General features: G+C 47.9%; 1 non-coding gene across 1 annotated transcript; it reads right to left on the bottom strand.

Annotated features, from left to right (window-relative positions):
• Positions 1-11901: 11901 nt before the first annotated feature.
• TRNAK-CUU (transfer RNA lysine (anticodon CUU)) lies at positions 11902-11974 on the bottom strand. Its single transcript has one exon. It is a non-coding gene; the product is annotated as a tRNA-Lys (tRNA).
• Between the last annotated feature and the right edge of the window lie 209 nt (positions 11975-12183).

Raw genomic sequence — 12183 nt, 5'->3', positions numbered from 1 at the left:
GGTAAAATATGTCCAGAAAAATTTAACACTTTTTAACTGTACAGTTCTGTAGCATTAAATACATTTAAATGGTTGTGCATCAGTCTCCAGTCCTTTTTCCTGTTTCCCAGATGAAACTCTGAACCCATTCAGCACTAACTCTCCATTCCCCTCTGCCCACAGACACTGGCAACCAACATTTTACTTTCTGTGTCTATGAACTTGACTCCTCTAGATACCTCATATAAAATGAATCGTGCAATATTTCCTTTTTAAATTGTCTTATTGGCTGGGCGCAGTGGCTCACGCTTGTAATCCCAGCACTTTAGGAGGCCGAGGCGAGCGGATCACGAGGTCAGGAGATCGAGACCACGGTGAAACCCTGTCTCTACTAAAAATACAAAAAAATTAGCCGGGCGTGGTGGCGGGCGCCTGTAGTCCCAGCTACTTGGAGAGGCTGAGGCAGGAGAATGGCGTGAACCCGGGAGGTGGAGCTTGCAGTGAGCCGAGATTGCGCCACTGCACTCCAGCCTGGGTGACAGAGCGAGACTCCGTCTCAAAAAAAAAAAAAAAATTGTCTTATTTCACTTAGTCTTCAAGATTCTTCCCTTATTGTAGCATGTGTCAACATTTCCTTCCATTTATTTATTTATTTATTTTTTTGAGACGGAGTCTCGCTCTGTCGCCCAGGCTGGAGTGCAGTGGCGCGATCTCGGCTCACTGCAAGCTCCACCTCCCGGGTTCACGCCATTCTCCTGCCTCAGCCTCTCCGAGTAGCTGGGACTACAGGTGCCCGCCACCACGCCCGGCTAATTTTTTGTATTTTTAGTAGATTAGGGGTCTCACCGGAGTCTCGATCTCCTGACCTCGTGATCCGCCCGCCTCGGCCTCCCAAAGTGCTGGGATTACAAGCGTGAGCCACCGCGCCCGGCCAATTTCCTTCCTTTTAAAGCTGATTAGCATTCCATTGCACCTATATACCACATTATCCATTCATCTGCCAATGGACACTTGGTTCCTTCCTCCTTTTGGCTACTGTAGATAATGCAGCTATGAACATGAGTGTACAAATATCTGTTTGAGTTAAGGCTATTTTTTTAAAGTATACATCACGAAGTGAAATTACTGGATCACATGGCATTTCCATGTTTTTGAGGAAGTGTCATACCATTTTCCACAGAGGCTACACCACAAATGAGCTTTAAAAAACATCTTTCTGCCGGATGTAGTGGCTCACGCCTGTAATCCCATCACTTTGGGAGGCCAAGGCGGGCGCATCATGAGGTCAGGAGATCGAGACCATCCTGGCGAGCACGGTGAAACACCGTCTCTACTAAGAAAATACAATACAGTTAAGCATGTAGCAATTGTCATTTTGCACTTTTGTGCTTTTATCTGTGGAGGTAATTGCCAGAAGTGAGATTTGTTGCATCCAGGTTTATATGCAAGTAATTTTGTAAAAATAGATAAATCACCCTACTGTAGAACCTACAGTCTGATATTACCTCCCACTAGTCATGAATGAGATTGCCTATTTCTCCAAGGTCTTGGGGGAAATGGGCTGCCTGGACAACAAATTTAAACGTGTGACTCCCCCACTTAAAACTGCTGGAGTCCCTCACTGCCTGTCTACAGGATAATACCCACTGGAGGGCCTGCAGGGTACCACCTGGCAGGGAGAAGGACCCTCCCCCGCCCCTTTATATCACACAGGAATGTACTCAGATAAAAGATTTTGAAGAGTCACTTTCGTTTGTGGTTCGTTTTTTTTTTTTTTTTTTTGAGACGGGGTCTCGCTCTGTCACCCAGCCCGGAGTGCAGTGGCGCAATCTCGGCTCACTGCAAGCTCCGCCTCCCAGGTTCACGTCATTCTCCTGCCTCAGCCCCCCGAGTAGCTGGGACTACAGGCGCCCGCCACCACGCCCGGCTAATTTTTTGTATTTTTAGTAGAGACGGGGTTTCACCGTGTTAACCAGGATGTCGTTTGTGGTTCTTAATCCAATTCTATATGACAGCGTTCTTTTTTCTCTTTTCAGGCCTGTTTCTGAAGAGGCTATCATGTTCTCTTCACTTGCAGAGCCAGGACACCATCAGAAAGGCCTGCTCCGTTGTTTCTTACTCTGCACATCTTCTTCCTTGGACAGGAAGAATCCAACCAGACATAAGAAATAAAATTTATATGTCATATTCCATTTGGTCTTGGTGCCCTATGGGACATGTATAAATTATTAGAGCACAGATGTGTTTGGTGAAGTGGTCTACAAGAATGATTACATATAATTTATATGTTAATTATTAATCAACCATTTCTGAATGTTTTCATTTAAAAGCCTCATTTGAAGCAGAAAATTATCTTCAGGTTTAATATATTCATGGCTGTTATCTAATCTAACTAGTCTAAAAATATTCCAGTGTCTCTTTCTTTACCAATCACTGGTTTCTCTTTACTGAACTTGAGGAAGTCATTCTTCTAAGATCTCTGTGGTAACATCAGGGGAGATGGCTCAGCTGCCATCAAATGCTCACTTCACTGTTTCATTGCTGTTTATATTATATCACATTGGATTACAGGTGCAAGTCCCTCAGGTAAAAGGCAGGCCTCAGTCACATGCTGGTGTTCTGGAGAACGTGAGTTTTGGGCAAGAAGGAAGCTGAAGTGTCAACTAGGGCAACCTAACTCTGGAGGACTGCCTGCAATAGGAAGAGTGGCCAAAAAGATGACCCAGAATGGCTTGCTCTTCCATTCTATGTTGGGACAAACTGGAGTAGAGCCATAGGATATTCTGGGAAACGTCCCTGCTTATCACTGTCATTTGAGATGTTTAATATCTAAGGGTAGGGGGGGCGCTTCTGAATATAGAAAAGAATACATGCTTGCTTTGTGATTAATATTCAATTTATTAGAGCTGCAAATGTTAAGGCCTAGTTTTTCTGAAGTCTTTAAATTCAGCTTACAAATATTGCTGTTTTTCTATAAAGCTATCATTTTTTGAAACAGCAAGAACAATCCCTTTCATTAGTTCCCTCATTAACTAACTTTCATTAGTTAATGGTTCCCTCATTAACTAAGACTATCAAACGGAGGCATTCTGAACGGCTAAGCAGTTGGTAATCTTGTCTTGTATACTTCAAATTACAATTATGAATTTTATGCTTATGAACCCTCATTGGCTGGACAAGCAGGCAGGAGACTGAGACATTAGGTCACAGCTGGCAGTGGAGAGCTGGTATCCGAATTTCATCTGCTCTTACAGACTCTCTGCTTTAACTCCTAACTCATAGCACTTTCAGAAATCCTGGGAGTATTGTTTATTTGAAATCTTCTGAATAAAGCTATGTACTAATTTGTCTGTCTTTCACAGTCCTGCACTGAGGCTTTACTGTGTGCCTCATTAGCCTGGGGGTCCGGTAAGATAGCAGATCCAATGTCTTCCACTCATTTTTCAATCTGTTTGCAAAACAAAAACAGCAACTGGTGTGGATGCAGTCATGAGAATGTATATCCAAGGAAGCAGAGCTGTGGATCCTTACCTCCCCACACCCAAGGTCTTCCCTCTTGAACACATCAGGCTCACTCCTACTTCAGAGTATGTGACCTTCCTCTGCTTCCTCTCTCCCAAGAGTCTCTTCTCCAAGATCTTTGGAAGGCTGCCTCTCTCTTTTCCTGGCTCAGCTCAGTGTCACCTGTTCTGCCGCCTCATTCCTGGCCCCTCTCTGTAATGCCATCTTCTGTTTACCTGCCACTCTACCACATTGCCCTCTTTAATTTTGTCACAGTCCTTATCACTCTCTGAGGTGGTTTCTGTATCTGCCTGTTGTTTGTTATTTAAATCACCTGTCAGAAAGTGAACTCCAGGAGGGCAGGGACCTGATCTATCCCTTTTTACTGCAATATAAATGAATAAATAAATGAGGTGTCATTTTAACAGTGCACACCACAGGTTGGTTTCGAGGATGAAATGAATCAATGCGAGTCTAGCACATAGGACAATGCCTAGAATGGTGGTGTGTGCCTTTAATCCCAGGAGGGCTGAGGCAGGAGGATTGGATTTCTTAAGCCCAAGAATTCAAGGTCAGCCCTAGCAACATAGGGAGCCTCTAGACTCATAAAAGAAAATGTAAAAAAATAAATAAATAAGGCCGGGCGCGGTGGCTCACGCCTGTAATCCCAGCACTTTGGGAGGCCGAGGCGGGCGGATCACGAGGTCAGGAGATCGAGACCATCCTGGCTAACACGGTGAAACCCCGTCTCTACTAAAAATACAAAAAAAAATTAGCCGGGCGAGGTGGCGGGCGCCTGTAGTCCCAGCTACGCGGGAGGCTGAGGCAGGAGAATGGCGTGAACCCCGGGGGGCGGAGCCTGCAGTGACCTGAGATCGCGCCACTGCACTCCAGCCTGGGTGAAAGAGCGAGACTCCGTCTCAAAAAAAAAAAAAAAAAAAAAAAAAAAAATAAATAAATAAATAAATAAATAAAAGGACAGTGCCTAATCCCTAGTAAGGGTTCAGTTAATGAGATTTGTAGCTGTTAGTATGATTCCCTCAACCTCAAAAGGTTATAGAGTATCAGAGCAGCCACAGTGGGAGGGAGACCGTCAGTGATGAGACTACAGAGGAACAGTCCAGGAAATCTACGAGGATTAGAAAGAAAAGAGCCAGTGGGTTGGAGATGGATGGAGACAGGGATAAAACAGGAATAGTGGGAGAATGAGAGTTGTTGAAGCTGGGAGATGCGTATTTGGACGTTCATTACACCTTTCTCTCTAAATTTTGAGACAAGGTCATGCTCTGCTGCTCAGGCTGGAGTGCAGTGGTGCTATCTTGGCTCACTGCAACCTCCTCCTCCCAAGCTGAAGCCGTCCTCCTACGTCAGCCTCCTGAATAGCTGGAACTACAGGCGCCGGGGTAATTTTTGTAGAAAATGTTCTGTATTTTCTACGTTAAAATAGAAAAAAAAGAGAGAAAATAACTTTGTATTTTTTGTTTTGTCATGTTGCCCAGGCTGGTCTCAATCTCCTGGGCTCAAGCAATCCACTCACCTTGGCCTCCCAAAATGCTGGGATTATAGGTGAGAGCCACCATAACTGGCCTACAATTGCTTTTGAGTGAGAGGTTAAAAATCTAAGTAGATAATTTGGTAGGGAAATGATGTTGGAGTTTATTTGAAAAAAAAAAAAAAAAAAAAAAAAAAGGCCGGGCGCGGTGACTCACGCCTGTAATCCCACCACTTTGGGCGGCCAGGTGGGTGGATCACCAGGTCAGAAGTCGGAGACCAGCCTGGCCAATATGGTGAAACTCCGTCCCTACTAAACAAAAATTAGCTGGGTGTGGTGGCGCGTGCCTGTAGTCCCAGATGCGCGGGAGGCTGAGGCAGGAGACATATAATATATTCATTATTTATATAATAAATATATAATGTATGTGTTATTTATGTAACAGATTTATTATTTGTGCAATAAATATATAATATATAAATACATAATAAATATATAATATATTTTATAAATATATATAATATCTATTTAGAGATGTGGAGGGGGCGGTGGTCTCAAAGGGTCCTCCTGGAGGATCCTCCCGAAACTTCGTCTCCAACAAACAAATATATATACGGAGCGGAGTTTCGCTCTTGTCGCCCAGGCTGGAGTGCAATGGCGCCATCTCGGCTCGCTACAACCTCCGCCTCCGAGGTTCAAGCGATTCTCGTGCCCCAGCCTCCCAAGTAGCTGGGATTACAGGCATGTGCCACCACACCCAGCTAATTTTGTATTTTTGGTAAGACGGGTTTCACCATGTTGGTCAGGCTGGTCTCGAACGCCTGACTTCAGGTGATCCACTCACCTCGGCCTCCCAAAGTGCTGGGATTACAGGCCTGAGCCACCGCGCCGGGCAGGTTCCTAAATATTTTTTAAAATGTAATTCAAAGTATGACTCCAAAGAGACTGTTTCCTGTACATCTTGTTGCCCCGCCCAGCTAGCTGGCTGATGTTGACTGTGTTGCTTTGAATTTGCTTCACTGTCTCCACAAGGAAGACCAATGAGAACTGTCTTACGTTAGCTGAGGCACAGAGCAAAATATACTTAGAGAAGAGTGACAAAGGACTGAGTGACGGTCCTGGCCTCCCAGAGTCCCAGTGGCCAAGGAGGTCAGCTTAGAGAGATGCAGAAGGCACTCCGTCAGCAAAGCACAGACTCACTTCAAACCAGTCAGTTAAACACGACAGGAGGAGTGCGAGGGGGTGGGTCGGCGGGATAGGGGTCAGGAAAAGAAGTTGGGCCGGGGAGAATTCTCTGGGAGAACTCTCCTGCATGGGGTCTGTGAGTTCCAGGCTGACTACCGGACTTTCTGATGCGTAAATTCTGGGAAGGTTTACAATTACAATTAAGTGTGAAAGAGCGGTGATGAAGAAATAGGCATGACATTGATATTTTCTGTGAACGTTATGCTAACGCTGTCCCAACAAGTTTCCCACCACGGGACTCTGCTTTGATTACGCTTTGTCTGCATTTAAAATGTATGAAACGTTAAAGAGAATTTTGGTTTTTGCCACCTTTCCTTTTTTTTTTTTTTTTTTAACGGGCTCGGTGCCCAGGCTGGAGTGCAGTGGCGCGATCATGGCTCGCTGCAGCCTCGACCTAGGGTAGTAACTGGAACTGCAGGTATGCACCACCACGCTCGGCTAATCAAATATATATGTATATATATATATATTTTTTTTTTTTCCTAGAGATGGGGCTGGGGGCGGGGGCGGAGGGGACAGTCTATGTTGCCTGGGCTGGTCTCGAACTCTTAAGCCCGGTTTCCGAGTAGCTGGGGCTACAGTGGCGCGCTGACACGTCCGACCCTTGCTTTGCCACTTAGATGTTGCATTTATTCGCCTTTCACGTCGGGCAGAGGTGCTGGGAAAGAGGCGGCTGGTCCCCTGCCCAAGTGTGCGGGTGCGGTGTGAGAAAGCCGGAAGCCGGTTTTCTAGGCGGGGAAGCAGCCTGCGCTGCCGGGGCCGCATGGCACGTGGGTTTTCCCGGGCTTCTCTCCCGCCAGGAGCGCCGTATTAGGGATCCCGACCACCGCTCCGGCTTCTTCTCTGAAGCTTTTGCAGCCTTTTCCCTGAGATTGCTGAAGAGGCCCCTGGGGAGCGGGCTCCCAACTCACCCGCCGCGTCCCACGGCCCGAAGCCGACGAGCTGCAAGTGAGGATGGGTGCAGGGGGAGGCCGACGGTCACGCCTTGGAGAGGCTGATGGTCCTCTTGACCGCCCTCCACCGCCACTGCGAACACAAAGGCCGTGTCAGGGCTGCAGGCCCTCCAGAAGTGGCGCAGTCCTCCGCCCGAACCAGCCTGTACTTCACTTGAATTTCTCTGTGCCCTGTTTCTTTTCGGTTCCCTGTCCTTCTGCTCCGTCTCACGTGTTCCGCCGCCTTATGTGACCATGCCTCAGTGGCCTCATCTGTAAACAACCTCCCAGAATGGTTAGGTTCCTCTGCAGGAAGCGCAGGGCCACACCTGCAGACTACTTGATGTGTGGTGCACGTTGTAGTTATCGCCATCACTATTGGCCTTCCGGTGCACACCTTCCACGGCCTGAACTTCCACCAAGGATTTCCAACCTGAGCCTTCTTGCACTTTTTAATCGTTCATCTGTCATTCCGTGGCATTCCCCGGCGGCTGACTGTATTTGATCCGCCGGGACTTTGCAGTCAGACCCTAATAATGACCAGTAAGACTACTTACTTCTCACCCTCATATTCCAGACGTAGACATGGAATATATAGGTTGAAATTAATTGGCAATGGATTGGAAAATCTGGCTGGTGTCTAAGTGTAGCAAAATCTGTGAACATTTATATATATAGACTCCACACTAAGAAACCTTTTTGAACTGGAAGGAAAACACAGTTTTGTTACTAACCGGTTTCAAACCGGGGATCTTTCGCGTGTTAGACGAACGTGGTAACCACTACACTACGGAAACAAATGCGCAGAGGCCCTCAATGATTTTTATAAGTGTTGTAGTCAACATCCAGGTGTCGGCTTCACCCATTGAATCATGGCCTTTAGATCCATTCTTCCCCAGAACACCAGTCTTCCTGTGGCCCTGCGTAATGCTGTTTGTCAAACTGTAAAGCGTGACCTCTAAGGGTACCCCAGTCACTTCCAGCAATTAAAAGCAAAACAAAGCCGGGTGCGGTGGCTCACGCCTGTAATCCCAGCACTTTGGGAGGCCGAGGCGGGCGGATCACCAGGTCAGGAGATCGAGACCATCCTGGCTAAAATGGTGAAACCTCCGTCTCTACTAAAAGTACAAAAAAATTATCCGGGCGTGGTGGCGGCGCCTGTAGTCCACTCGGGAGGCTGAGGCAGGAGAATGGCGTGAACCCGGGATTCGGAGCTTGCAGTGAGCCGAGATCGCGCCACTGCACTCCAGCCTGGGCGACACAGCGAGACTCCGTCTCGAATAATAATAATAAATAAAAACAAAACAAAGGCCGGGCGCGGTGGCTCACGCTTGTAATCCCAGCACTTTGGGAGGCCGAGGCGGGCGGATCACGAGGTCAGGAGATCGAGACCATCCTGGCTAACATGGTGAAACCCTGTCTCTACTAAAAACACAAAAAATTAGCCAGGCGTGGTGGCGGGCGCCTGTAGTCCCAGCTACTCGGGAGGCTGAGGCAGGAGAATGGCGTGAACCCGGGAGGCGAAGCTTGCAGTGAGCTGAGATCGCGCCACTGCACTCCAGCCTGGGCGATAGAGCGAGACTCCGTTTCAAAAACAACAACAACAACAACAACGAAAAGCTAGCGAGCATCGCGGGAGAAAAGGCAAATGTACCTTCCAAGGCTTAAGACTGGATAGGCTTCCCTAGTGGTTCCTTTTCTTCCAGGGAAGATAGCCAGAGGTTTTAATTTTCACATGATTTGTGCTCTACGGACAGTAATGACAGAGAGGATTTAAAAAATGCAAAATGCATTCAAAGCACACATATTTGAATATATTTTGTTAAAAATGTAAATTACAGTAAACATAAAAACCAAAAAGTGAAATTATTTTTGTCTTTTCAAAAATTTATTTCTATGAATTATGCATAAGTATTAAAATAAGCGGCAAAATATAAATTAATGAATATCAAAATTTTGAGTCAGTTTTTAAAGATAAATCTGAAATTTTTATTACATTTTAAAAGTTCAATGAAAAATTTTAAGTATTTTTATAAAAATAAAACTCGCTAATCCTAGCATCCAAGGTATGTACGTATGTAGAGTTGGAATGACGCTTAAAGCCTGTCATATGGAGATCTGCAGATACGTAAATTTAAAAGTAGTAGCGATTGCTTAATATTGTGAAATGTTTTTCCGCCGCCGACGCCTAATTTCCGAATACCTGGATTGCTTGGAAGCGAGGCGCAGTCCTGCTGATCAGGGATCCTTGCTGCCTCTGTGACCCCGAAGGCCCGCTCCATTCGGCGCAGGGCGGGAGCCCTTCTTGTGTGCGTCCGATTCTCTGGTCAAGGCCACCACGGGCCTACAGGTGGCCCAATCCATGGACGCCTTCTCTTACGAGACCATGTGCTGAACTGGACGCTGCCAATCTCCTTTGCACTGTGCGGCATCCTCGGCCTGGGTGGACCCTTCGCTGCAGGCTTTTCTCCCATCCCGTCTCCGCCTCCGAGCGCCCGAGGCTGACCCTGGAGCGTCACGTCGGCTTGCAGCAGGACCCACACCTTAGCTGCGTCTCTGGTTCCAGCAAGAACTGTTCTCCCAAGCTGCAGATCCACGCGTGTCTTGGGCAGTTTTTCCAGGTATCTCACAGCATCTAACGCCCAACCGTTCGAGACCTAAGTCATTGTTTTTTTCTTCCCTCCCTTCCCGCATCCTCGGCCTGTATCAGGTTGTGGAACCACCCAAATCTATCGCCGCTGCAAGCCGTGCATCCCGCTCCTTCACCTGCGTCTCCCTCTGGCTGCCGCCTCCCCCGGCGCCGGCCGCCTCCTGCATGGACCAGGCCTATGTCCTTCCAGCCCCTGTCTCCGACAGTCTTACTCCCCCTCATACTCCCTGTTTGCATCACTCCTGAAGGAACCCCCTGAAATATAAATCAGAGTGAGTCCCTCAGTCTCCCCAGGCCCCATCAGCACAGGGCTTGGGAGGAGGCCAAAGCTCCCACCAGGTTCCATGTGTGTGTCGTGCTTCTCCGACTGTTGAACGCTTGCGGTGTTTGTGCCCGGAGCAGCTTGGGTCACTTGCCTGGAAGGGCATCCCAAACCTGACCTGGCCAGAGCGGCGACGGGTGGAAGGGGTGGAGAGGAGAGAAAGCAGGAATTGTAGCAAAAAGCTCCAGCGGGCCTTCCCTTGGCTTGCTGGAGGACAAAGAAAAGAAGCCTGTCCACTTCATCTCCACTTTAATGAAAAAGCCAGAATCCTTTAAGAATGTTTTCCAGTCCCAGTGAAAGTGGTAAAAAATAACCCTGAAACCACAGTCTGCAAAAGAATCGGAAATAATTTGTGCAAGACGAAATGTCAAACTTAAAACTCTTTGAGCATCAGCTTGTTTAGACTCTGCCTGATGTTCCAAGACCACAGCCCCAGTAACTCACGTGCTAGGATTGTACTAGCGACTCTGCCTATTTACAAGCTCTGACCAGCTTCTGCCCAGACCGCCCTCACAGACTATGTAGCCCTCCTAAGTCCCCGCTTTGATATACGCCTGAGACAGAAGACGATGCTGTCTTTTGCTCAGCGAGGTTAAGCCAGCTTTCTATGATCGACAGACTTCTCTCGTGGTGTGGTGTGACTGCGGAGGAGACTTCCATAGCTGAAAAATACGAAACGGGGCCGGGCGCGGTGGCTCACGCCTGTCATCGCAGCACTTTGGGAGGCTGATCACGAGGTCAGGAGATCGAGACCGTCCTGGCCAACATGGTGAAACCCCGTTTCTACTAAAACACAAAAAAATTAGCCGGGCGTGGTGGCGCACCTGTAGTCCCAGCTATTCGGGAGGCTGAGGCAGGGGAATCGCTTGAACCCGGGAGGCGGAAGTCGTAGTGAGCCGAGGTGGTGCCACTGCACTTCAGCCTGGAAACAGAGCAAGACTCCATCTTAAAAAAGAAAAAAGAAAAGAAAAGAAAAGAAAAGAAAAGAAAAAAGGCCTATATTTGTAGGACTAATTTCGAGACCATCCTGGGCTCACGCGATCCTCCCACCTTGGCTTACCCAAAGTACTGGGATTACAAGCATAAACCACCGCGGCGCATGGCCCGTTTTTATCTTTATTTATGTATGGGGGAAACGTGGAGGCTGGTATTTGTGGGGCAACATCTCACAAAAATAGACTCTTAAAATCAAGAGCATAAAAAAGAATATACGGAAGACAAGTTTCTCAGATAACACAAAGCATCTTTCTTGACAGGGAGTCGAAAGCAGGTGGCAGCAAACGCGGAATCCTAACCACTAAATTTCCCAGTAAAGTGGGAGTGAATCAGATAGGTTTTGACGCTCACGAACGCCTGGGGTCGTCCTGCGGTCTCACCCCAGTTTCGGCAAATCACATTGTTCCCTCCAGCAGAGCAAGTCTCACAGCAAGACGGGGGCAGGCCGTCTGGTAAACAGAAAGTGCCTAATATGTGATGTCCCTGGGCGAGTGGACTACAGCAAAGGGTCATGCATGCACCACAGCCCACGGTGCTGGCCTGCAGGAATTGGTCCTCAGGTACCCACCCGCCTCTCTTTCTTTCTTCGAGAGTTAGAGAGGGTGCAAAGGTTGTGAGAATTCTGCTCGGGGCCTTCCACACACCGATCGGAGACCACCCGGTTAGTCCAAGTTCCAGCACCCACCGTTGGCGAATCCGCTACCCACTAGGCCTTGGTACAGCGAACACCATTTGTGCACTTAGGTAACACGGCTTGCCTTAACCTTTCCAAAAGAAGAAATCTCGCCCAACGTGGGGCTCGAACCCACGACCCTGAGATTAAGAGTCTCATGCTCTACCGACTGAGCTAGCCGGGCAGTTACAACGGCTTTGTAACTTTGTCTCTGAAGACGGAGGTTACCCGCAGAGCTGTAGCCACGTTTCCACTGTACAAATACTAAGAAGCGCCTGCGCTTGGCTCTGTTCTGGGCACTAGAGCCGAGGATCTGAAATCTACGGATTCCTGTACATGTGATGGCTGCATAGGCTTCAGAAGGGAAGAGAAAGAGCTTAGGTGAGGTGCGAG

The sequence above is a fragment of the Symphalangus syndactylus genome, chromosome 7 (genome assembly GCF_028878055.3).
Source record: "Symphalangus syndactylus isolate Jambi chromosome 7, NHGRI_mSymSyn1-v2.1_pri, whole genome shotgun sequence".
Classification (NCBI taxonomy): domain Eukaryota; kingdom Metazoa; phylum Chordata; class Mammalia; order Primates; family Hylobatidae; genus Symphalangus; species Symphalangus syndactylus.
This window is presented reverse-complemented; position numbering and strand designations above follow the sequence as displayed.